Source organism: Tiliqua scincoides, chromosome 5, assembly GCF_035046505.1.
Source record: "Tiliqua scincoides isolate rTilSci1 chromosome 5, rTilSci1.hap2, whole genome shotgun sequence".
In the NCBI taxonomy this organism is placed as follows: domain Eukaryota; kingdom Metazoa; phylum Chordata; class Lepidosauria; order Squamata; family Scincidae; genus Tiliqua; species Tiliqua scincoides.
In genome coordinates this window covers 119,963,143-119,985,343 of record NC_089825.1, presented here as the reverse complement: position 1 = coordinate 119,985,343, position 22,201 = coordinate 119,963,143, and the positions used below count along the sequence as shown (strand labels likewise).

General features: G+C 45.9%; 1 long non-coding RNA gene across 1 annotated transcript; it reads left to right on the top strand.

The window, feature by feature from the left end:
- Window positions 1–14,536: 14,536 nt before the first annotated feature.
- LOC136654429 (uncharacterized) lies at window positions 14,537–17,526 on the top strand. The gene is made up of 3 exons (XR_010794606.1): window positions 14,537–14,604; window positions 16,078–16,130; window positions 16,999–17,526. It is a non-coding gene; the product is annotated as an uncharacterized lncRNA (long non-coding RNA).
- Window positions 17,527–22,201: the final 4,675 nt, after the last annotated feature.

Sequence of the window (22,201 nt, the reverse complement as noted above, 5' to 3'; positions counted from 1 at the left end):
TTTGGTGTATGTCTCTGTAGTTTTAGGTATTGTAATTTGTAGAAATTATGATCTGAAATTATGATCCAGCGGAGAAGGGAATGGGCTCAAAAAAACACTTTGTACTCCCTGATAACATTCCTCTCAGAGGCACTGACTAGAATGAGGGACAGGACTGGAGAAGAACCACAACTGGAGGTTTTCATGAGGGTGTGTCTCAGAAGGGAATTTGCTGGGCAGGAAATTAGTTCCTGAATCTCATCAGTTCTGTTCCGGGCCCAATTCAAGGTGCTAGTTTTGACTTTTAAAGCCCTTTACGGCTTGGCTCAGGTCCGGGATATTTGAGGGACCGCCTCCTTCCTTACATTCCGGCCCGGGCTCTTAGATCATCGGGGGGGCCCTTCTGACTGTGCCGCCGCCAAGAGAGGTGAGAGGGGCGGCGGCCAGGAAGAGGGCCTTCTCGGTGGTGGCCCCCGAACTTTGGAATACCCTCCCCTTAGCATTGAGAACTGCTCCCTCTTTGTTAACATTTCGGCGTGGACTGAAGACCTTTTTATTTCAAAGAGCTTTTAATTGTTGACAGGCTGCCTGGCTCTCTTGCTTTTTATATGAGGATCCACGGGGTTTGTTTTGTTTTTTAGATTTTTAATTTTTTGTAAATTGTTTTAATTATTGCTTTGAATGTTGTATTTTTAATTGTTGTAAGCCGCCTTGTGTGCCCTTTGGGCATAAAGGCGGGATATAAATTAACAAAATAATAAATCATCATCATCATCAACAACAAGATATGTAGTCTGAACAGCAAGCAAGAGTGATTCCAAGCCCAAGTACTCAGTAACTGTGTGTGTGTTATCTTTTAAACCCAGATTCCGGCCCCCCCAAGCCCACCATCAAGCTGAGACCCCAGGAGTCCATTGCTCTGGGCAGGAGCGTCACCCTGGAGTGCTGGGGGCCAGAGGGTGGCCTGAATGCCTCTTTGCAGCAACCAAGCAAGTCAACAGCACTCTGGTTGTCAGAATCAACAGGAAACACAACCAGGTTCTCTTTAGCCCAAGTGAGGTTGGAGGATGCAGGGAGATACACCTGTCGGCATCAACACAGAGACAATCCTTTCGTCTGGTCAGAGCCAAGTGAGCCTGTGCTGCTGGTTGTGAGAGGTGAGGAGGGTGGCTTGGCAGGTGGACATGCTCTCCCCCCCCCAATCCAAATCAACTAGCAGTACAGCAGCTGCACTTGTGAGAGGTCGGTTTGAGAGCTTGTGCCTTCTCAGCCCAAACACCTTGACAGGGACCTACGGAGAATGGACAGTGCAAAAGACCAAAGTGCAAGTTCTCCCCTGGAGACTTTCAGCTGGAAATCTGGTCACTGGCAAGGCACAGAGTGCTATCCAAAACCGGCCCCTCCCTTCTCACCTTTTGCAGCCCAGTCCCAATACTTTGGAGCAACGGTGCCCCTCCCTGCAGCCACCAGCTGGCAGTTGCCCCCCCCTCCCCGCCCTTCCCTCTATATGAGGTTACATCATGAAATAGCCTCACACAGAGGAAGTCAGTGACAGAAGCACCGTTCCCACCCATTCCTGTTGCAAATATCACATGAGCCCCATCCGCCACCTTTGCCAAGATGCCCTTCCACTGCCGTTACTTGCTGGCAAAAACCAGGGAGGGAGGAATCCTGGTTTCCCCATCCTTGTTGCTTATTGTCGAGAACAACCATGGGAGAGCTGCATGCCCTCCTGGAAGAGGTCATCTGGAGTTCTGGAGCTGTGGGGCGTCCGTATGCTGATGACACTAAGCTCCGATTCTCTTTTCACCAAATACCAAAGAGTCTCTTCAAGACCTTGCCAGGGTTCCCTATTATAGGTTCACACTGCTGCATGGAGCCCTTCCATGGCTGTGTAGCATGTGACAGCATCTCAGACACTTGGCGATGATGTCCAATGTCACCCTCAAAGTTCTGCCTTGGCAAGTTCCTAGCTGCGGATATGCAGAACTTAGAGGGAACAGTGGTCCTGGAACGCCTCCTGGTGGTGACTGGGAGTTAGCCCTCATCCAACAGACTTAACTCTTCGTCTGGACAAAACAGAGGTCTTCTTGGTCAGCCAATCCACAATACAGACCTGGCGCAATTCCCTCTGCAGCAGCAGGTGTGAAGCTTGGGAATCCCCCTGGATCCTCATCTGCTCCTGGATTGCCAGGTGGCAGCTGTGGCCAGGTGGTCTTTCCCAGCTTTGCTTGGAGGACCACCTGTGGCCATACCTGAGTCAGTCGGACACAACCACAGTCACCCATGCGCTGGTGACAATTCCTGTATATTACTGCATTCTTATGGGTGCCACTCCCAAGAGAAGCGAGAGAGGTGGCAGATAGGAGTGGATCGCTCTCAACTGCGGCACCACATTTCTGGAACTCCCTCCTTTATGAGTTATGAACTGCCCCATCCCTTCAAGCACTCCAGCGGGGGCTTAACACAGCTTTGTTTAGGTTAGCATTGATTTAGGATTGTGGTAGGGATGTTTTGTACTGTTTGGTTTTTTAAAAATGTGTTTTGCAGCCCAGTCCAACCTAAATCCCCATGCAGTGGCACTGGTGTGGCTTCAGCTGCATCTCTCGGGAGTTTGGACAGTCCAATCCTACCTAAATCCCTGTGCAGCAGTGGGGCTTCCACTGCATCCTGTGAGAGTTTTAACACTGCTGGAGGTCTCCTTTGGGTATAGAGACATTTGACCCCTTGCCCCAGGGTAAGCACCAGCAGCTGCTAAGGGGCAACTCAGACTTGAGTCTGCTCAGTCACTGGTGCAAGTCCACATTGCTCCAGGAAGGTGGATCAGGCCAGAGAAAGAGCTTGGGATTCAGTGTGCACCACTGCCATCGATCCCACCCCCTTCCTAGACCTGACCCACCCTGAAACCGCCTTCTCCTGCCCATCCACATGCCACCTAATCCACTTTTCTGCCACCCTACAATCTCCTACGCCCACTCACCTTCTTCAGTGGGCCTCCGGCATCTGTCAGTGCGTGGTTACCGGCTACGTCAAACAGCCTGCGTACACTGGCCTAGTTGTGTTTGCAACCGCCATAAGGGATATACTGGCAAAACCCACATTCCGCCAGTGTAATCCTTCAGTAGGATTGGGCTGTTAATGTTTTGTGTCTGCTGCCACTTTGGATGTATGTCCATTTTATTTACTGCTGTTTTGATTCTGTGCTGCCACATTTTTATATTCTTTACTGCTGATGCTTTTATGGCTTTTGGGATATAAGCCGGCTTTCAGTGCCCACAGCAGTGGAAAAAAGGAGGAGGGAGTGAAAATGTATGTATTAAATACATTCCTCACCTTCCCAGAGGAAATGGTGTTGCATGGGTAGAAGAGGGGCTTCAGGTACAGGACATGGACCTGGCTTGACAAGACAAGAGGCAACCTTCAGTCTCGAAAGACTATGGTATTGCGCTCTGAAAGGTGGTTCTGGAACAGCGTCTAGTGTGACTGAAAAGGCCAATTCGGGAGTGACAATCCCTTCCACACCGGGAGCAAGTGCAGTCTGTCCCTGGTCTGTCTCCCTGGCTATGGGCCTTCCTTCTTTGCCTCTTTGCCTCAGACTGTTGGCCAAGTGTCTCTTCAAACTGGGAAAGGCCATGCTGCACAGCCTGCCTCCAAGCGGGCCGCTCAGAGGCCAGGGTTTCCCACTTGTTGAGGTCCACTCTAAGCAAATCATAATGCAGCCATTCCTTACATTGACTTCACAGGCAACAGTTCCTTCTTCTCAAATTTTGACATAACATTTTTGTGCTACAAGCAAGTAGGCACACCATCATTATACAAAACTGGGATCTTTACATAAAAATATTTGTGTTTGCTATCATGGCTTATCCTTGTTTTGTTTCAAGACTACTGGGGTTCTGCACTGGACATTTCAGAAATCCCATTCAGAGATCCCAGTTTGCTGTAGGACTCCCAATTCATTTCCTTATTTTAAATGATAAAGGTCAAATAACCCACTGGTGAAGTCAGGCACAGAGACAGGCCCCCGCAGCTAAGCAGAGATTTGAATACAGATCTCCATGATCTAAGACCCAAACTCTTGGCACCACACCACATTTTCTCTGTGGCATGTGTACATGTATCTCCAACTAGGCTGGGGAGTGCTCTGCAATAATCTGGACAATTTCACGGAGAGAGCAAGTCAAATGAAGAAGGGCAGATGGATGGAAACTGAGCTCTGTCATCCTTCTGGTTATTGGTGTAGATAGAAAAATGAATGGTGGAAGAGGAGGAGTTTGTAGCAAAATCACTTTTCTTCTTTGCAGCCAAGAGTTAAGTGGGATTTCCCTCTCTCCTTTCCTTAGCTCTGTCAACTGCGGAGACCAGGGTCCGTCTGGCAGTAGCCGTCTTGGTCTTGTTGGCCACGCTGCTGATTGTAGCTGAGGCCATGTGCAGCTGGAAGAAGGAAGCAGCTTTGATGAGCCCCGAGTGACCTTGTTCCATCAGCTGAGAGCCTTCCTGGAAGTCTCCAAGACCAGGCGAACATATTCACAGAAGCAAACGTGTCCGGCCTCGTGGTGCCTGCATGGTACTTCATAGTTTGGTCTCTGTAGACCCCATTGGATTCTGCAGCAGGAATTTGCAGGCGCCTCATGTGACGCCTGATCACTAAACCCTCCAAAGGGATCGTCAGGTAGCCCAAATCCCCCCTCCCAGTTCTTTTTTCTTCACCTTGGCCCAGTGATCTCCTGATGTTGCCTTGGTCTGTGTTCAGTCTGGCCTTGAACCCTTTCTCTGTGCAATAAGCAGCAGGTCTTGGGGCCAGAGCCCTCTGAGGTCCTCCACTGCTGCACTGAGAGGAGGGCCATCCAGAATTTATAGAGGTGCTGGGGGGAGAAGAGGCTCCCCATTCCCTCCACTCCTTCACCTGCCTCCTAGCAGTGATGCAGTGTCTGGGAAAAACTGGTGTATTTGGGGAATTTTCCTAACTTTTTTTGGGGGGGAGGGGGGAAATAGAATTTTGAACTTTTTAAAATAAAATATACAAAACTGGAATTTTTAAATAAATCCTTAGTGTATCATTTTCACATTTTTTCCTTTTAATTCAAATTCTTGTCTTTTCAAGCATGGTCCAAGATTTTTTAGGTTCCAGCCATGGTTCTTGTGTATTCCAGTAAAGAGCAGATGGAGTCTGATCAGTGTTTATTAGTCAAGGCAGCATGCAGGGAAGAACAGTGTGCAAACTGTGCACTAATGATTGAATGATCATGAAGATGGTCACCTGCTATGATTCATGTTTTCTGTGAACAAAATTCCAGATCAGGACAGCAACACCTGCATCATCTGAGGGAGACTCGAGGTGGGGCCTTCTCTGTGGTGGCACCTCAATTCCAGAATGCCATTCCTTTGGAATTTAGATGGGTGCCATCCCAGACAGTCCTGCAGAAGGATTTGAAGCCTTCTATTTTTTGGTTTGGTCTTTCTATATAAAGTATTTTTCTGCCTTGAAAACTTATTTGCTTCGATTGCCAATTTTCAGCCCAATCCTATGCATATCTACTCTGAAGTAAGTCCCATTTGATTCCATGGGGCTTACTCCCAGGAAAGTGTGGCTAGGATTGGGCTGTTTGTCTGTACTGCCTTGCATTTATGCTGCTGTTTGATTGCTTTTTTAAAAAAGTTGCTGGTAAGGTTTTTTTTATTATGTTTGTAATGTGTTTATCATGATTTTATTGTAAGCCTGCCTTGGGTGACCCATTGCAAGGGGAAAGGCAGGATAAAAGTGGTTTAAATTAATTAATAAATACATGTTAAATACCAGTTTATTCATTTGAATATTTGCATTTTTCCTTCCCATTTGTGAGACAGTAGCACTTGAGGAACTTGAGTCAAGGCATGGACATTCATGATGTGGAGGAGGTGTCCAAACAGACAATAGCCATTCCAGAGTAAATGCCTCACCTGAAAGCACTCTGAGAAAGGGAGCAAACAAAGATTTATGTGGTCCTAGCCCTATCCAACTTTCTAGGGCCAAAGCAGCCACAGTGCAGCCACAAGGTAAGGGAACAAACGTTCCCTTCCCTTCCCTTAAGGAGGTCTCCATGACTGCCCCTCCACCACAGGATGCAGCTGGATGATTGGGCCCCATGTCTTGGTTAAAGGACTAAAGGGACTAAAGCTGGCCAATTCTCACCCCTCTGTCCTGTTTGACTCATAACCATCTTCATATCCCGGTCAGGTTTCCTTTTTCAAAAGTACTCAAGAAGTGGATAAACATCCATTTGCTTGCTTAGACAAGCTGAAAGGGGAAAAACTCTGAAGTTGGATGACTCAAGGAATTGGGGGTTCAGTCCTCCTTATAACACAGAGCTCTGTAAGGCAGCCCCAAAGTCTCTGTAGAGCTGGCATTTACTACTCCCCCAGCAAAAACAGTCTTTAGGAATTACCTGTCACCAAAGAGATGGATGAAATGTTTGAGAACGGGATGACCACCATGGAGCCAATGTAAGAGGAAGTAACCAAATGCAGGCCCTGCAGCTTGGACCTGAAACCAGAATAATAGCAAGAACCCAGTCAGTGATGCACATGCCATGACCCTCTTTGCTTCCGTGGAGTTCATCCTTCTGCTTCTGCCCAGGCTGACCCAGGAAGATTCCCTGGAGTTCCATAACAAAATGAAGCACACAAGAGACAACAAACAAGTGCGACCTGTTTGAAAGGAGAACTGAGCTCAAATTATCTTAACACAATGATCTGATTGAACTTCTGAAACAAAGAGGCTTGAAATCTTTTTTTCCTTTCCCTACAACAGAAGACCCATGATGACAGCTCCCATCAGGAAGATCTGTCTCATTTCCATCACCTACAGAACAATACACGATTTATCCACAAACAAATGAGCCATGAGCTCCAGCCCACACACCCCTGCCCTCCAGATTATTACGAATAATATTAGCGCGTTATATACCATTCAATGCGTAATTTACAGCAGAATGCAATGAAAAAAACTAGTGAAATATCTCCATGCTATTAAAGGTTATGGCCAAAAAACCAGAAAACAAAAATGCAACTGTGTTACGTAACTCAATTCCTTAATTTAAAACGGACCAATGAGACTAATTGTTTGAAGAGCCAATGAGATGCTATTATGACACCGCACGGAACCAATGAGGTGTTAGTAAGTTGAAACCCGGGGAGGGGCACCACTAGTGACCAAAATCACTAAAATCACAGTTTGTAGGAATATTACCATCACATTACATATGTTATATACCAGGGGTGGGCAAACCCTAGCCCAGGAGCCATTTGTGGCCCTCAATCTGGCCCACAGGGAGCCCCAAGTCTCCAATAAGCCTCTGGCCCATCAGAGACTGCTGGAACCCACGCTGACCCAAGACTACCGGTCACAACCACCAGACGCAAGCTGCTAGCTGAGTTAGAGGAAGGCCTTTGTTAGACTCCATGAGTTCCATCTCTAATGTATTCATTGATGTAAATTTATTCATATTTGACATGTAAATTGATTTTTTTCCCAACAGCGTCAGAGAGGCGATGTGGCCCTCTTGCCAAAATGTTTGCCCACCCCTGTTATATCCCATTCAATGTGTAATTTGCAGCAGAATGCAATGAAACAACCCGCTTTGAAATATCTCTATTCTATCAAAAGGTATGCTGAAAAAAACAGCGGGTATGGGGAGATGGTACATCAGCAGGCCAACCACCTGGGTTTTTGCCCCACCCACTGCATGAAGAGGTCCATCTTGGGGGTGATGCGCTGGCCTTCTGCATGGGGTGATGCAAACCCTAGTGACGTCACTGCCCAGATGTCCCATCCATCCAACAGCACTGGAGGAGGAGACAGGAGGCTTACACACCCCCACACTCTAAAGCAGTGCACCACTGGGGCTCTTGCTGTGTGTGGCCCACAAAGGCTGGCCCTGCCTAGAAGAGGCTGAAAAGACAAGTCCATGCTGAACCTTCATGGAATCCCCAGGGTGTGTATGGCTGCTGAGTTCTAGTTCTTCTGCTTTTTGCATGTTCTGGCCACAGCCTAGAAGGGATGTGGTTTGTCATGTGGTGTAGGGTATTGACTGCTGAAAGTGGTCAGCTCTGTTGGCACATCGCAGATGAATCGCCACCCTCCCGGGGAAGAGCTGTGCCATAAGGAAGTGCAGTGTTCAGCTGAGAAGTTCATTCTGGGGATAACAGGCATAGCAGCAACCAGGACACACAGCTGGATGAAGCAAGGCTAAGTGGTCTTTCAGCATGAAACTCCCATTCAGCATCCACTTCCTCGGTTGGTATGACTTGCTTGATGGAAGGGTAATGGCACCAGCAGTGGGTGGGCGGTTGCCGGGAGGCAGGATCAGGCACCCAGTCTTGGTCGCTGCTGCTGAGACATCTTCCCCACTCATTGAATCCTCTCCTTTCCAGGGTGGTGGCTGACTGGGGAGAACTGGCTAACCAGAGGTGAGTGTCAATAGACAAAAGATATTTAGATTCTTTTTATTTAACGGGATGGGGTGGGAGGATGATGGGAGCTAAATGGGAGGGTGATGGGAGCAAGCAAGTCTGCTTTTCTTTCCCCTGACTGAGGACAAGTGACAAGTATCCCAGTCCTGTACCATTCTTAAAGGTCCAGGGGCCTGTCCTCCAGGGCTTCTGGACAGCATAGATAAAACTGGCTCCCCCCTGTAAGAAGAGAGCAATCCTGCAATTATCAGAAATGTCTGGTTTCAGTTCCCTTAACTCTCTCCCATGACGCTACTGATCCTTCCAGTGTCACTCTAGGTGTTACATAACATGGGGCAAGATGTGCTTTCCTGGCTTGATTGCTTATCAACCTTTAACTGCTGTCACTGTGTCTTTCACTGCAGCTTGACTCACAACCAATTAACATGTGGTCACAATCAGTATTTGTAGGCTACCTTTCTTCCAAGCAGCTTAGCACAATATACATGCTTTCTCTTCCATCCAGACCATCACAGGAAAAGGATGGGTGGGATGTGTGCTCTGTCTCCACAACAGCAGACATCATCATACTCCCCCACACTTCCACACAAGGAGAACAGCTATTAGGGTTCTCTGTTCCAAAGTACTGGAGTAAGAACCTCTGATACTTCCTGAGGTTCCTGTGTCTGTTTGTGGGTAGCAGCTAGTCAGGTGGTATATTCTACCATAGGAACAGAGGTCCTTTCACTGACCGCTCTGCATCACTCTCCCCTTTTCCCAACAGTAACAAAAGACCACACTGGCACTCATTTGTCTACCCTATTTAGATCAACAAAATAACCACACATGACAAAGCTCAGTCCTCTCCAACACAGCCTTCCTTCCACCCTACAGATTGAGTGGCACAGTCTTGCGTAAAATAACCTGCAGGTTCACAGCAGAAGCAAAAGGAGAACTAGGGGCTTGCTGAGGTATTGCTCAGTCTCTTAGCTACAGCACCACACCAGTTGCGATGCCACAAAAACCACTAAGTTCTTTGCAAATTCAATGCAAGGTTCCCTCTTGCCTCAAGTATGTAGAATGCCTTGTTAGAATCTGACACACGGTGGCCTCTGTAATCTATTGCAGCAACAATTTCTGTCATTCCAGGACTCAGTAGAGAGGAGCCACAAAGGATCCACCACTGCAGCATTTTCAAACATCTTTCCCAACAGCCTTTTACAGTTGGGCTGCTGCAGTGTTCATGCTGGAAGCCCTCAGTTTGAACACTTGAGCTCCCTTACTGATTTGTGGATGGCACAAGCAAATCTTACCCAGTTCCAAAACTTTGTGTACGTTTGCTCAGAGCATGAAAACACATGAAAACACAGTTTGACAGGCTGTTGCAAATGCTCCACCTTCCAAATCTCATTCTCCTTTTCTCTCTCATCCAGGACAATCTCTCTCCAAGCCTTCCCTCTCCATCTCTCCCAACACTGTGATCATCCAGGGTGAAAATGTCAACATCAGCTGTCAGAGTGATAGCGACTCATGGAAATTGTTTGAACTGCACAAAGTGGCACCTCCACATAGTAATACGCTTCAAATGCGTAAGGAAGCAAAGAATGAGGCTACATTTCAGATTCTCAAAGCCCAAACAACAAACGGGGGGCTCTATGTTTGTAGATATTGCATCCGATCAGGCTATTATTATTCCTGCTCAGAAGTCAGCAACACAGTTCAAATCTTCATAAGAGGTGAGAGCTTGTCTCGGTCTCTGTGTGCCATTTTCACAACTAATATGGGGAGTGTCCTTCCTTGCCACAGCTCCTGTTCTCCTTGTTTTTGGAATCTGTTGCTCCCCCTCATTTGAGGTGAGTAGCAGACGTGGCAGCAAAAGTAGCTTTTGCTGTATCTGCTTACAATCTGGGGAGGAAGAGAAGGAGGGAAAGGCTAAGAGGGCTTTGATTCTCTTTCTGCTGCACAGGGGAGGGGTGCTATGTTTATATTACCTACCTATGCCTACTCAGAAGTAGGCCTCTTTGTGTTTGTAGCATACTCCCAAAAGAGCATGTATATGATTGCAGCTCTAGTCATGCAGCGCTGGGCTGCTGGGCATGACTACTCTTGGGCTGCCAGAAGCAGCAGCAAGGAGGTGAAGTCCACTTCCAGGAGGCAGGTGGTGCTTGCCTCCTAGACCTTGCTTTCAGCAGAGCGAAACGAAAACAAACAACAGCGAAGGTCATCGTCTGAAAAGAGGCTGGGGAAAAATATCCCTGCATTACACACAACTTTTGCAAGTTCTAATAATCTGCCTTAGATGCTTGCTCCCTACTGGATACCTGTTACCCTCCACGTGCCCAATCTCGTCTGATCTGAGAAGCTAAGCAGGGTCAAGCCTGGTTAGTACTTGGATGGGAGACCACCTGGGAATACCGGGTGCTGTGGGCTTACACCATAGTCTTTCGAGTCTGAAGGTTGCCAACCTTTTTAGTGGAGAGAGGAGTCCCTAGGAGGGTTGTACTGTTGTTGCAGCCCACTCTTGACTGGAAACCTCAGTCCCAACCCAAAGAGTTGATCTCCATCTGAGCTGGGCAGCTTTCTCCAGTCACAGGCCCACTTTGTCCAAGTAGGAGAAGGAGTAAGAATAGGAAATCTCTGCAGCAGACTCTCCCAAGGATAGTGATTTCCCATAACTGCCCTTCAAAATTTGCCCTGGCAACAAGATTTGCTTGCCATCACCAGGGCTGGCCTTAGGAGCTGCGGGGCCCAACTGGAAGCATTTTTTGCAGGGCCCCAGGTTCACAGTCAAGGTTTGTATAATCTTAGAGGTATAAATACAATTTATTATGGACGTTACAATCTCTGTGGTAGAATGGAAAACAATCCAAATGAACACTTTAAAAGTGTATGTGAGTTAATGGACTAAATGGATCTAAGCACATTTTAATATAAAATTGCATGTAAGACAAGATTACCCTAGCATGGGGGGCCTTAGGCATGAAGCCCAATTGGGAACAATTGATCCAATTGGCTCAAAGCCCGCCCTGGTCATCACCATCAGGACAAATTGAGTTCAGTGGCCTCTCAAGTCTGTGTGGCCCCAGATAGATTTATGGAATTCATTGTGACAAGATGACAGGATGGCCGCTAAATCAGATTGCTTTGAACGGAGATTAGCCACATTACAGGGTTGACCTATCAATGATTGTTTGCTAGGATCTCTACGTGGTCCCTCCAGATTCAAGGGCAGGATGCCACTGAATACCATTTACTAGGAAGTGACAGCAAAGGACTAACTATTGTCTTCATTAGTTATGTATTTTACCTAATTTCTATTCTACTCTTTAACATAAGTATTTCCAGGATGGCTGATAATCATAAGATGAATTGTTGGATCACATCCAATGTTTTTATTCATCCACTACTCTGAGGGACTGTCCCCAAGTAGCCTAGCAAGAGCATTGCCCTTCTGAATGGAACTGAATGTATAGGGATGGGTTAGCTGAGTGGCTCCCAAACCTTTTTAACTGGCACCTCTCTTGACTTACTGGCCATTAGCTGCAGTTCCCTGTTAGGGCCACAATTCTATAAATTGTATATGGCAGCAGGTTTTTTGCAAGGATTCCGTGGCTTCCCTGGCTGTTTTCCATGGCTCCCCAGAGAGTCACAACACAGAGTTTGGGAATCACTGCATGTCCAGTGCAGTCTTGGCTCACAGTGAGATACTGAATTCAGAGGTCCAGGGCAACATATTCTGGGAAGCATCTAGGCTGCTCCCTGCAGTGTACCACCCAGGACCCCATAGTGGCTGCCTATTACCTGGCAACAAGTGTAATGGAGGAGGAGCCACCCACCCCCATCACAGCTGATTTCCTCCTCCCAGCTCCCTGGCAGCTGCCTTTTAAAAAGTCAGAGAAGAAGGGGAAGAGGAAGTGAAGAAAGAAGAAGCCACTGTAGGCCACCAGTCCTTTCCTGCAACTTCCCTGCCTTTTGAAATGGCCAAGAGCAGGAACCACATGAGGAACAGGAGAGGAGTGGTGACAGTAATGACTAGGAGAAAATATGACTCAGAAGGGTGTGGGGGGAGCCAAAGAGGAGTGTTGAGTGATCGGGTCTGGAGAAGATCAACTAAAATGCGTGTGGCACACTCTTCACAATGCAAGGGGTAGCACTAACCCTTTAGGTCTCAGGTACCAGGGGAGCTTAGGCTAGGCACTTCCCTATAACATTCAAGGCCACGTAGACAGGTTTAAGTGCTGGGAGTTTGCTTGGTTTAAAAAAAACACACTGAGATTCATATTCAATATTCAATATTAAGCATTCCTTCATTCCTTTGCACAGACCTATTGCAGGATGCAGCCTGGGCATATAAAGTACTAAAAAGGGATCTACTGAGTAGTAACTGGGTTATTGATCTGGTGAGAATCAGTGGGATTCATGAATTTGAATATTAAGCAAGATGCGTTTAATGTGCTCCTCACTGAATTTTTCCTACCCCTAGATACCTGCCTCCCGAAACCCTCCATCAAAGCATTTCCCTGTCAGGAGGTTGCTCCAGGGCTGAACGTTACCATCGAGTGCCAGGGACCAGAGAAGACTCTGAATGTCTCCCTGTACAAATCCAGCACCCGGATAGCATCACAGATAACAGAGCCAGGCAGTAACACAACCAGGTTCTTTCTCTCCATGGTAAACTTCAATGACACAGGAAGCTACGCTTGCCAATACCTCGAGAGTACAAGACCCTTTGTTTGGTCACCGCTAAGTGACCTTATAGAGATGGTTGTGCGAGGTGAGGATTCAGGTTTGGCATCATTCTTTCAGCGACCTTTTAAGTCCTGCTCTTAGTTTATTAGGTAGGCGCTTTGAAGATTTTGGCTAACCAAAGAAAAAACCTCCCTGGGGACCTAAAGCCAACTGCAGGTAATGGAAGAACTGGATGCTTTGATTCAGTTGGCAAGAGTTTACTGAAAGCAGAATCAGAAATGGAAAGGATTACATCCAGGATTGGACGGAGAAGGGGGTAGCCCTGTTGATGGTGGCAAGCCTATGGCTCTATTTACGTAATCGTACATGGAGCACTTAATGTCCTATTGATAAGAAAGCTCAGCAGTAGAAACCACCAGAACTACACTCAGCTAACTTACATATGGTGACGAGACAAGTAAAAATGCTTGCTTGTTTTTTAAGAGATTGTCAAGATGCTGAATTCTTTCTTTGACGTGAGTGTTGGTACATGTGCAATGCAGACATAAGGTGGAGGATATACACAGCCCTGGAAATAAATGACAAAATGCCAGGAAAAACTTGCACAGTGGGGTTCCTAAATCTGTATATCTGCAGTTGTGTTGCACAGCACTAAACTTGATGGCAAAGAGTTAAGCAGTTACAGGAGGGGATCTAGCCCAGTGGTAGACTGCATCCTAGGCAGAGGATCCTAGTATGCAATAAGGCGATCCTAGGTAGAGGATCCTAGTGTGGCAGAGGATCCTAGTATCTCCAGGGAGGAAAGACTCTTAGGAGTGGTGGGGGGGGGAACTTCCTTTGCTTGAGATCTTAGAGAGATGCTACCAGTCAGAGAAGGGAACACCTACTGGTCTAAGAACTTTATAGCAGGTAGATGGATTGCCACACACAACCTTTTTTATGGTAGCAATCCCTGACCGCTATGGAATGTGTGTGTGTAAATGAAATACAACCAAATGGATACAGTTGATCTTTCCCACTTGATTGTTGCCCTCCCTTCTATTTTGAGCAGATAGGAAAGACCTGTCTAATCTGCTTTGTTAATGTAGCTTGCTCTCTTTCTCTCTCTCACACACACACACACGCACACACCAGCAGGCATGGAATCACCATCACAAGATAGTGAATCCCACCTTAGGGGAGGCTGGTGCACAGTGGACATTGTGAAAAAGTAGGAACTGATAGACAGAAAAGGAGTTAATGGCACTGGGAGGTTTTTATACAGAGCATTGGTGAATAGAGGAATTGATTGACAGAATGGATTATTCTGTGTAGCCTCTGGGCCTTGTCAGCAGGTGGCAAGACATGAACAGTGCTCTCTAACGCAAGGCTTCTATGATTTCATAGGTAAGGATTCCCTTAGTTTAGACAAGAGAATCATACAGGCAGGAGCTGCTGCAGGCTGTCTCTTCCTGGTTCTCCTGCTGCTGTTGCTGGCCTTCGTATTGTATCGAAAAAGGAAAAAGGGTAAGTGGGACTCTGGACAATTTGCTTTATAAGGGCTGATATTCAAAGCATGCATATCTGGGGTGGAACAGTCCACCTGGGAAAGCTGGATCAGCTCAAGTTCCACAAGTTAGTGTGCTTAAAAAGGCTGTCACGTGCAAATGGATCCCATGCTAGAGATAAGAGAGCCTTCATTTAAAAAAAATAAAAGCAGCAAGCAGAGGGTGCTTGTGATGACAAAAAATAGGCTTTAAAGTGTTTGGGAAATGTCAGAAAAAAGGAGGGGGGCTGAACAGTCATTCTGTTGGTTAGGAGATGCAGTGCCTTACAGAGCACCCCTCCATACACCCACACGTTCCCTTAGTTTTTAGCCCCAATCCTCTTCCTTCCCTGCAGAATGGGTGAGCGCTGAAGGTCACAGAGGTATATCAATGTTCCAAAAGTTTTTCAGTTCTTATATGGCGATTCTGGCAACTCATGGAAAAAAGCTTACCTTAAGCCGCAGAGAGCAGTCCTGAGCTTGTTTAACCAAAATGAAAATGAGTAAATTATTCAAACTCTCTCAGAACCTGAGAGGACTCACTCTGTTTGCTGGTTCTAAAGATGTAACTAATTCATTTAAACAAAAACTACTGTAAAGACCAACTCCAGGTATATGTTTATTCATAAACACAGGATTCACCCACCTTTCTCTTGTGGTATACAGACACTAAGCCAATGCCCACCTGCACCCACTCTTGCGTTCCTTTCCGAATCCTCCATTGATCAACCTTCTCTCCTTCCACCTCCCCACACACAGCCTCTTACTATTTATTATATATAAATTTCACATTTCTATACCATCCATGGAGCTCAGGGTGGTGTACATAGTTCCCTCCTTCTGGCCTCAAAACAACTCTGTGAGGTAGGTGAGGCTGATAGTGGCTGACCCAAAGTCACCCAAGAAGATTTGTGGCTGAGCGAGAATTCTGAACCTGGATCTCCCAGATCCAAGTCCATCTCTTGGTCACTGGCCCATAATTGTCCAGGGCAACTGGGTCCAAAGAGGGCTTGTTCAGTAGAGGTCTTAGCAATAGCCTCAGAGTACTGGTGGTGCCTCAAGCTCTCAAGGAAGTGTTTATTATCTTTGTCACCCAAAGTTTGGATAGCCACAGTTTGGATAGCAAACCGACTTCTCACCCCCACCACCACCACCACCACCCCCATCAGCTGCCCTAAGCAGCCAGGATAGGCAAGGGTCCAGAGGGCAAACTCAAACTTCCAAGTCCTTTGTGCACATCTTCAGGCTGAATCAGTTGGAATTAATTTGGCTCACCTTTGTTGGAAACTGTTTCTACAGTAGAGTAACATGCAACCCAAGAGAGACAAAGCTGGAGGTTTCCTCCTTCAAGGCAAGATTTTTACGGGTTAGAATACATGGGGTGGGAGTGGCACCACCATTCTGATTCGAAACAGCAGGGGTGAGGAATCTCATGGGGTCTCTCTGATCTACAGGTTCGACTGCCAACAAAAGACCCCAACCACTGCCAAAGAAAGAAACCAACACGGTAAGCACCTGTCCTGTGAACAGAGGTGGGAGGCAACGGTGAAAACAAAATAACAGATAACATTGCTTTCTGTGCTTCTCATTTTTGTAAAATGAGAATGAATGAAAGAATGAAGTTGAATGAATGAAATTTTTTTTTTTAAACTCTGAAATCTGCAAAACAAAAAACCATTTTATTTGGTTTTTGTTTATTATTTGATGGGGGGGTTGCATGGGTAATAACTGTGGCTGCATCTGCTGACACTATGCCACCTATATCATCTACCTACTACACTTTTAAAGCGATTATAGTTTATAATTATAATGTAAATTTTGAATAAAAATGCATAACGCCACTTTCTGCACTTCTAACTTTGGAAAACCCTGAAATCCAGGAAAAAATAAAACCATTTTCTCCCACTTCTTCCTATGAACACTCGTATCGCAACTGAGCCTCCTGCCAATACTTTGCCCTCAGATTGTGACCCTGAAACCTAGAAACAAACTTGCAACATGTCAATTGGTCTCCTTCAATTCCCTAGCTTACTAAACTTTAGAAACTAAAATGGAAGACGACACAATCTGAACTTCTGATATTAAACCAAAAGCAAGTACCGGACATGATTCTCGGCAGAAGAATATAGAATGGCTGCTCTAGCAGTGCGTCTCTATGGTGAAAGCCTTACGGGCCAACCAATAGGCTATCTGAGTAGAAAGAGCCAACATTCAGGTGGTTGTTACTGGCAACCCCAGTGGTCATTCTGCCTTGTTTGGAAACTGCCATTCAGAATTCTTATTTCAAGCTCCCTGTTGAGTTCTCATTGCAATTGATCTGAGAGAAGTGGAGACAGGATTGTACCCTAAATCTCTTTTCTTTTATTCTCCTGTAGCACCTAGCATCTGAGGCTGAAGACGACCCCAGTGGAGTCTCCTATGCTGAATTAAAATTCCATTCTCCAAACACAAAACAGGCAGCCAACTCTGACAGAGTCCCCGAGACTTGTGTCTACACAACCGTGGCCAATGACAGAACCAGGAAGGGGCAATAGGCAGGACATTCCTTTCTATAGAAACACTAGTTAAGCTTTGTTTGCACATGCAAGGCTGGCTCAGTCACAAGTCACAATGTGGCCACTTGGCAAACATGAGGGAAGAGCAGGTGGCATCTAGAAACAGCTGGCAGCCATAAATGCTCTCACAGGTGATCTGGAAACTCAACAATAGCACTTGTCGTACCTAGTGATAGCCGTAGAGCAGTGTTTCCCAAGGGTTGTCTTCCACTGTACCACTTCACATGGTCTGCCTATTCAAAGTACCATTGGAAGTAACTGGTGATGACATCAGCCACACATCAATGACATCACACACGTCGATGACATCCCTGATGCAACAAACACCAGTACAAGGCTCAGGGTGGATGGGAGGGCTTTTTCAAGCACTGAAAAGCATGGAGCTCTTCCCACCAAGCTGAGCCTCCTACCAGTTTGTTGCATCACATTCCTGGTTTCGCTGCCGGGTGGCAGGGGTCCTGAAAGTACCATCAGACACCACCTCAAGTACTACTGGCAGTACCTGTACCACTGTTAGAGAAACATTGTCGTAGAGGACAGCAGGACCTATAGTGATGACTGCATCCCATCGATTTCAGAACTCTTGCTCCTCACACACGCAAGATACAGCAGAACAATATTTTTGGGTACAGAAAAATTCTTATTCTTTTTACCAGTATTTATATATCAGTTTTCAAGCAAAAAAAAAAGTTCACAACATCCCAGTCTAAGAGAACTCAAATAAAATGCTGTGCAGTTTAGACCTTGATCATTTTTCCAGTCCCACACTGAAGGCCTCATGATTCCAGTCACCATTAAAATCAGAAATTTCAGTGCAGATGAACTACTTCTTCACCCACCAAGGAATATTTGTCTGTGAAACAAGATACATACCATAGCAGAGTTCGTCAAAGGTTAAAGAAGTCCTGTGGCAGCCTCTACTGGATTATGGCAGAATATGTTTTGGGTTGCTGGAATGAAGCACATCTCCTTTTACAGATATAGCCGTGCATATACACCGACACAGAAAAGTCCTCAGAAATAACTGGTTAAAACCACCCAGAAGGAATGAACCTGCATTTCTGTCACATAACAGCTACTGAGAAGAGGAACGTCCCACAAGCAAATGAGGGGATTAACCCCCATCACGGAGTTGAGCGCCACCAAAAGACTAGCACCAAGGCCTTTTCAAGGCGCAAATGTACGACTAAATATGTGCTTTTGTGGAATGAGACATCACTTGTGGCCACACAGCGGCATAACAAAGAGACCATCTCAACAAGGCTGCAACAGGCCCAAGGGGTGACATAGGAAGCGATCACTGATCGTTTTAAGGAGTGGTTTCATTTTCCTTTGCCATTTTCTTCACCGATTTCAACCTTTGTTAGATAGGGAGGCTGGAGCATGAGATTAGTTCCTTTGCAATTCCTGAAATGTAAAAATTAGACTCCTAATGCTAGTAATAAACAAGAGGTGTTATCACAACCACGCTTACCAATGTGCAAGAACGAACTGCTCAGAGTTTCTGTTGAAGCAATGATTTAAATGACGACATATGGTTTGAATGCCATGAGTGATGATTACGCTTCCCCACCTAAAACACCTGACCTGAGTGAGAACTCAGTGAGGTTCCCATCAGGGACAGCCTCATAGTACTATCCAAATAAGAAAATGGCTCCAGAAACCTTCCTTGTGAGGTTATATAAGCAGGCCACCTTCACACCTTGAGATCCTTGCTGGTTTGGGGTCCTTGCTGTTAACTTTTGAAGGAAAAGCTTTCATCTGCAAGTGTGGCATCATTTAAGGGAAGCAATCGGGTTTTGTCATTCTGCTGACACGCATCTCTAGGCTTAGGTATATTGTTGGTTTGGCTTGGGAGGCCTTGTATCTGTGACCTCTGTGATAGAAGGGGGGAATAATTTCTCTGGGTTGTGGGCAATAATTGCCCTACTTACCTCTGATAGAAATTCTCTCAGCCAACTCACCTTATTGCATGTTCCATCAGTAAATGTTGTTCTGCTAAGAAATACAGGAGGGACCTGCAACAAAAAAAATGCATCTCCCCTCCCCAGAATTGCTCACCTCCAGCTATTCGAGGCTGAAGCAGCCAATTCTTTCCCCTCCCAACTGTTGTCTCAACATTCCATGGCAGTTGAGAACCAGCTCATTCAGCTTCTGTAGCAGGCTGGGGTTTTTACATCTTCCTTAGAGTAAGTTTCACTGGACTTCCTGGAGCTTACTGCAGAGTCAGCACTCCCTGGATCCAACTACAGGGGTTGGTATGGAGGTAAGGCACTGGCCATGGACTACTACAGGCCTAAATTAGACAACACTTTGTCCTGCCCTATCCCATCCCCTCTCAAGTAGAGATAGCACAAATTGCACAACTGAGCAATTCACACCATCACTGCCTTAGTCAACCCTCCACTTCTGCAATTTGGCTCCTCCACAGCCCCTGCAACATCACAGGAAGAGGTTCATTCACAGATGGGGAGGGCGGAAGAAACTGTTGGTTTGTTAGCCCTCCCTCAGTGCCAGAAGAGCAAAGAGTACCCTCCAAGATCTCCATTGGGCAGCAATATGCATATAGACTGGGGGGTTGGTGAGCCCAGAAGCAAGTATAGCCCAAGGGTTGCTAGCACCCACTTTTAGATTTCTCACCCCCAACTTCATCAGTTTCTATTCCACATCTCCCTGAGCTTAATTCCCAGTGGACTTCATGAGGCCTACTTCAAAGTAAACATGCCCTGGATCAAGCTGCAGGAACTCATTCACTCACTGCAATTCCACTGCGGTTTCCAGTCTCCTCCTTCCCACCCACCCTAGACTTTTGCTTCCCAGTTCACTCAGATGTATTGTCGTATTTGCAGTCCATCACCATGCCCTACCAGTTTCCAGGCAGAGGGGGGAACACTTCAACACAAAGTCTCCATAGGACAGCAGATTATTTTGTTAAACCCTTGGAATGTCTAGGACAGTGTTTCTCAAACTGTGGGTCAGGATCCACTAGGTGGGTCGTGAGCCCATTTCAGGTGTGTCCCCATTCATTTCAGTATTTTATTTTTAATATATTAGACTTGATGCTACCATTGTATGTGACTGCATTTGGATAAATGTTACAGACCTGTACTTTTAAAAAAGCTACTGTATATATATTCTTTTAACAATGATAGTAAATGGGACTTACTCCTGGATAAGTGTGCGTAGGATTGCAGCCTAGAATTGTTTAAAATTTTCCTGCTTAATGATATCACTTCTGATCATGACACCACTTCCAGTGGGTCCTGACATATTCTCATTCTAAAAAGTGGGTCCTGGTGCTAAATGTGTGACAATCACTGGTCTAAGAAACAAGTCATATTTTGCACTGTTTTGGGTGTCCGTCTGTCCCTCTTTGCCGTTTCACTTTTGAAAGTTCTCAACTTCTGCAAACCCTGGAGTTCAATAGGTACCCAGAAACATGCTTCTTTGGGAGGGAGGGGGCAGCAGATGGGCTTGTTTTGGCTACAATCATATCGGCACTCTAGAGCCAACTTCGCTATTATAGGGAATGATACCTTCCTGTAAAGACATCTTAATTTAGAATGGGGACTTGTCTTAAATACCAAACCAATTCTGAGTTTTCTATAGCATTGTGAATGCTGATTTTTAGAATTCTGTTCTGATAAGTGCTCATTCTCAAAGAGCTTGTCAGGAACAATCTACACATAGCCCACAACCTAGGTCTTACTTATTCACTGGACCAGGGTTGCCTCCCTTGCAATCACAGTAGGCAGAACAAGATTTGCAGTTCTTTTGTCAATAGAGAAGGCTGAAAATTAAAACAGTTCCATCTCTTTCGGAGGGAGAAATAAGCATACACAGAGTCAGTGTGGCTCTGCCCTCACTCAACTGATCTATCTGGGTAAGAAACCCTGGCAATCAGGGTTTTATTTTTTAAGTATCCATTATACTTGGACACATCTTAGACAGGAACATGTTTGGCTCCAGCCTGATGTTTCCAAAACACATGCAGTCGGACCCCCACTGATCCTTATACACAACACCACCAAGACACAGGAATAGCTTTAAAAGACTTTATTCCAATCAAGTATTTTAAAAATTATTACACTCCCCTCACACACACACCCCATTAAAAATACAAACACGTGTTCCTGCCTCCCCCCCCCCACAGGATACCGGCCTGATCAGGGGGACAAGCACTACCCTGAGGCCTCAAACTCCCGCGCCTGGAGCTGAGAGCACCCTTCAACCACCCTTGCTCAAATTTAGCACCACTGAGAAGTCTTTCCTCCTCCCCTCACCACTCTCCTGACTCTCAATCCAAACTTATATACATCCAGAGTTGTGTGCATTCCACCAGCATACTGTGAGCAAGATTCAAGCTTGACTAAAGAAGAAGTTGAACCACTTCACTTAATTTAAAATACAAAACAAAGTTTCCAGCCCCTAAGGTTGTGCACAACAGCATTAGACAGGACTGAAAGTCATGGACCTGATAATCTCAGGAGTTAAGACAACATCAGAGCAGGGGGGTAGGAGCAGATCAGAATTTCAATGCCCTACATAGTTGTCCACTCCAATAAATAGAAGCAAAATTAAACTGCCTAAAAACCAGATTGATTTTCATCATTTAAACAGGTTCAAAGTTTTGACTTACCTCGGTCCATAATTTTTTTCTTTCTTGAAGCATGAATACACACAACCCTGTAAATATACATCTCACTGATAGATCATCCCTCTCCCACCCACACAGTGCAAGGAAAAAAAATCCAGACTTGCCCAGTTTTATTTTATTCTTTTAATGTTTCCTAAGTTGAACTGACAAGTGTTGGAAAAGCCCTCTATTTAAATTACGGTAAGTGTTAGGAAAATTATGAGGGAAGATAGAGAGCATCATATACTCTCACACGAGGTCCTGCATTATGGACCATGCAACCTGCTGTCTTATAAAAATAACCTTGCGTTGGAATTAGCAATGAACCCGACACAAAAGGCAAGTAGTAAAAATGACAGACTGGGGTTAGAAACTCCAAATACTGGG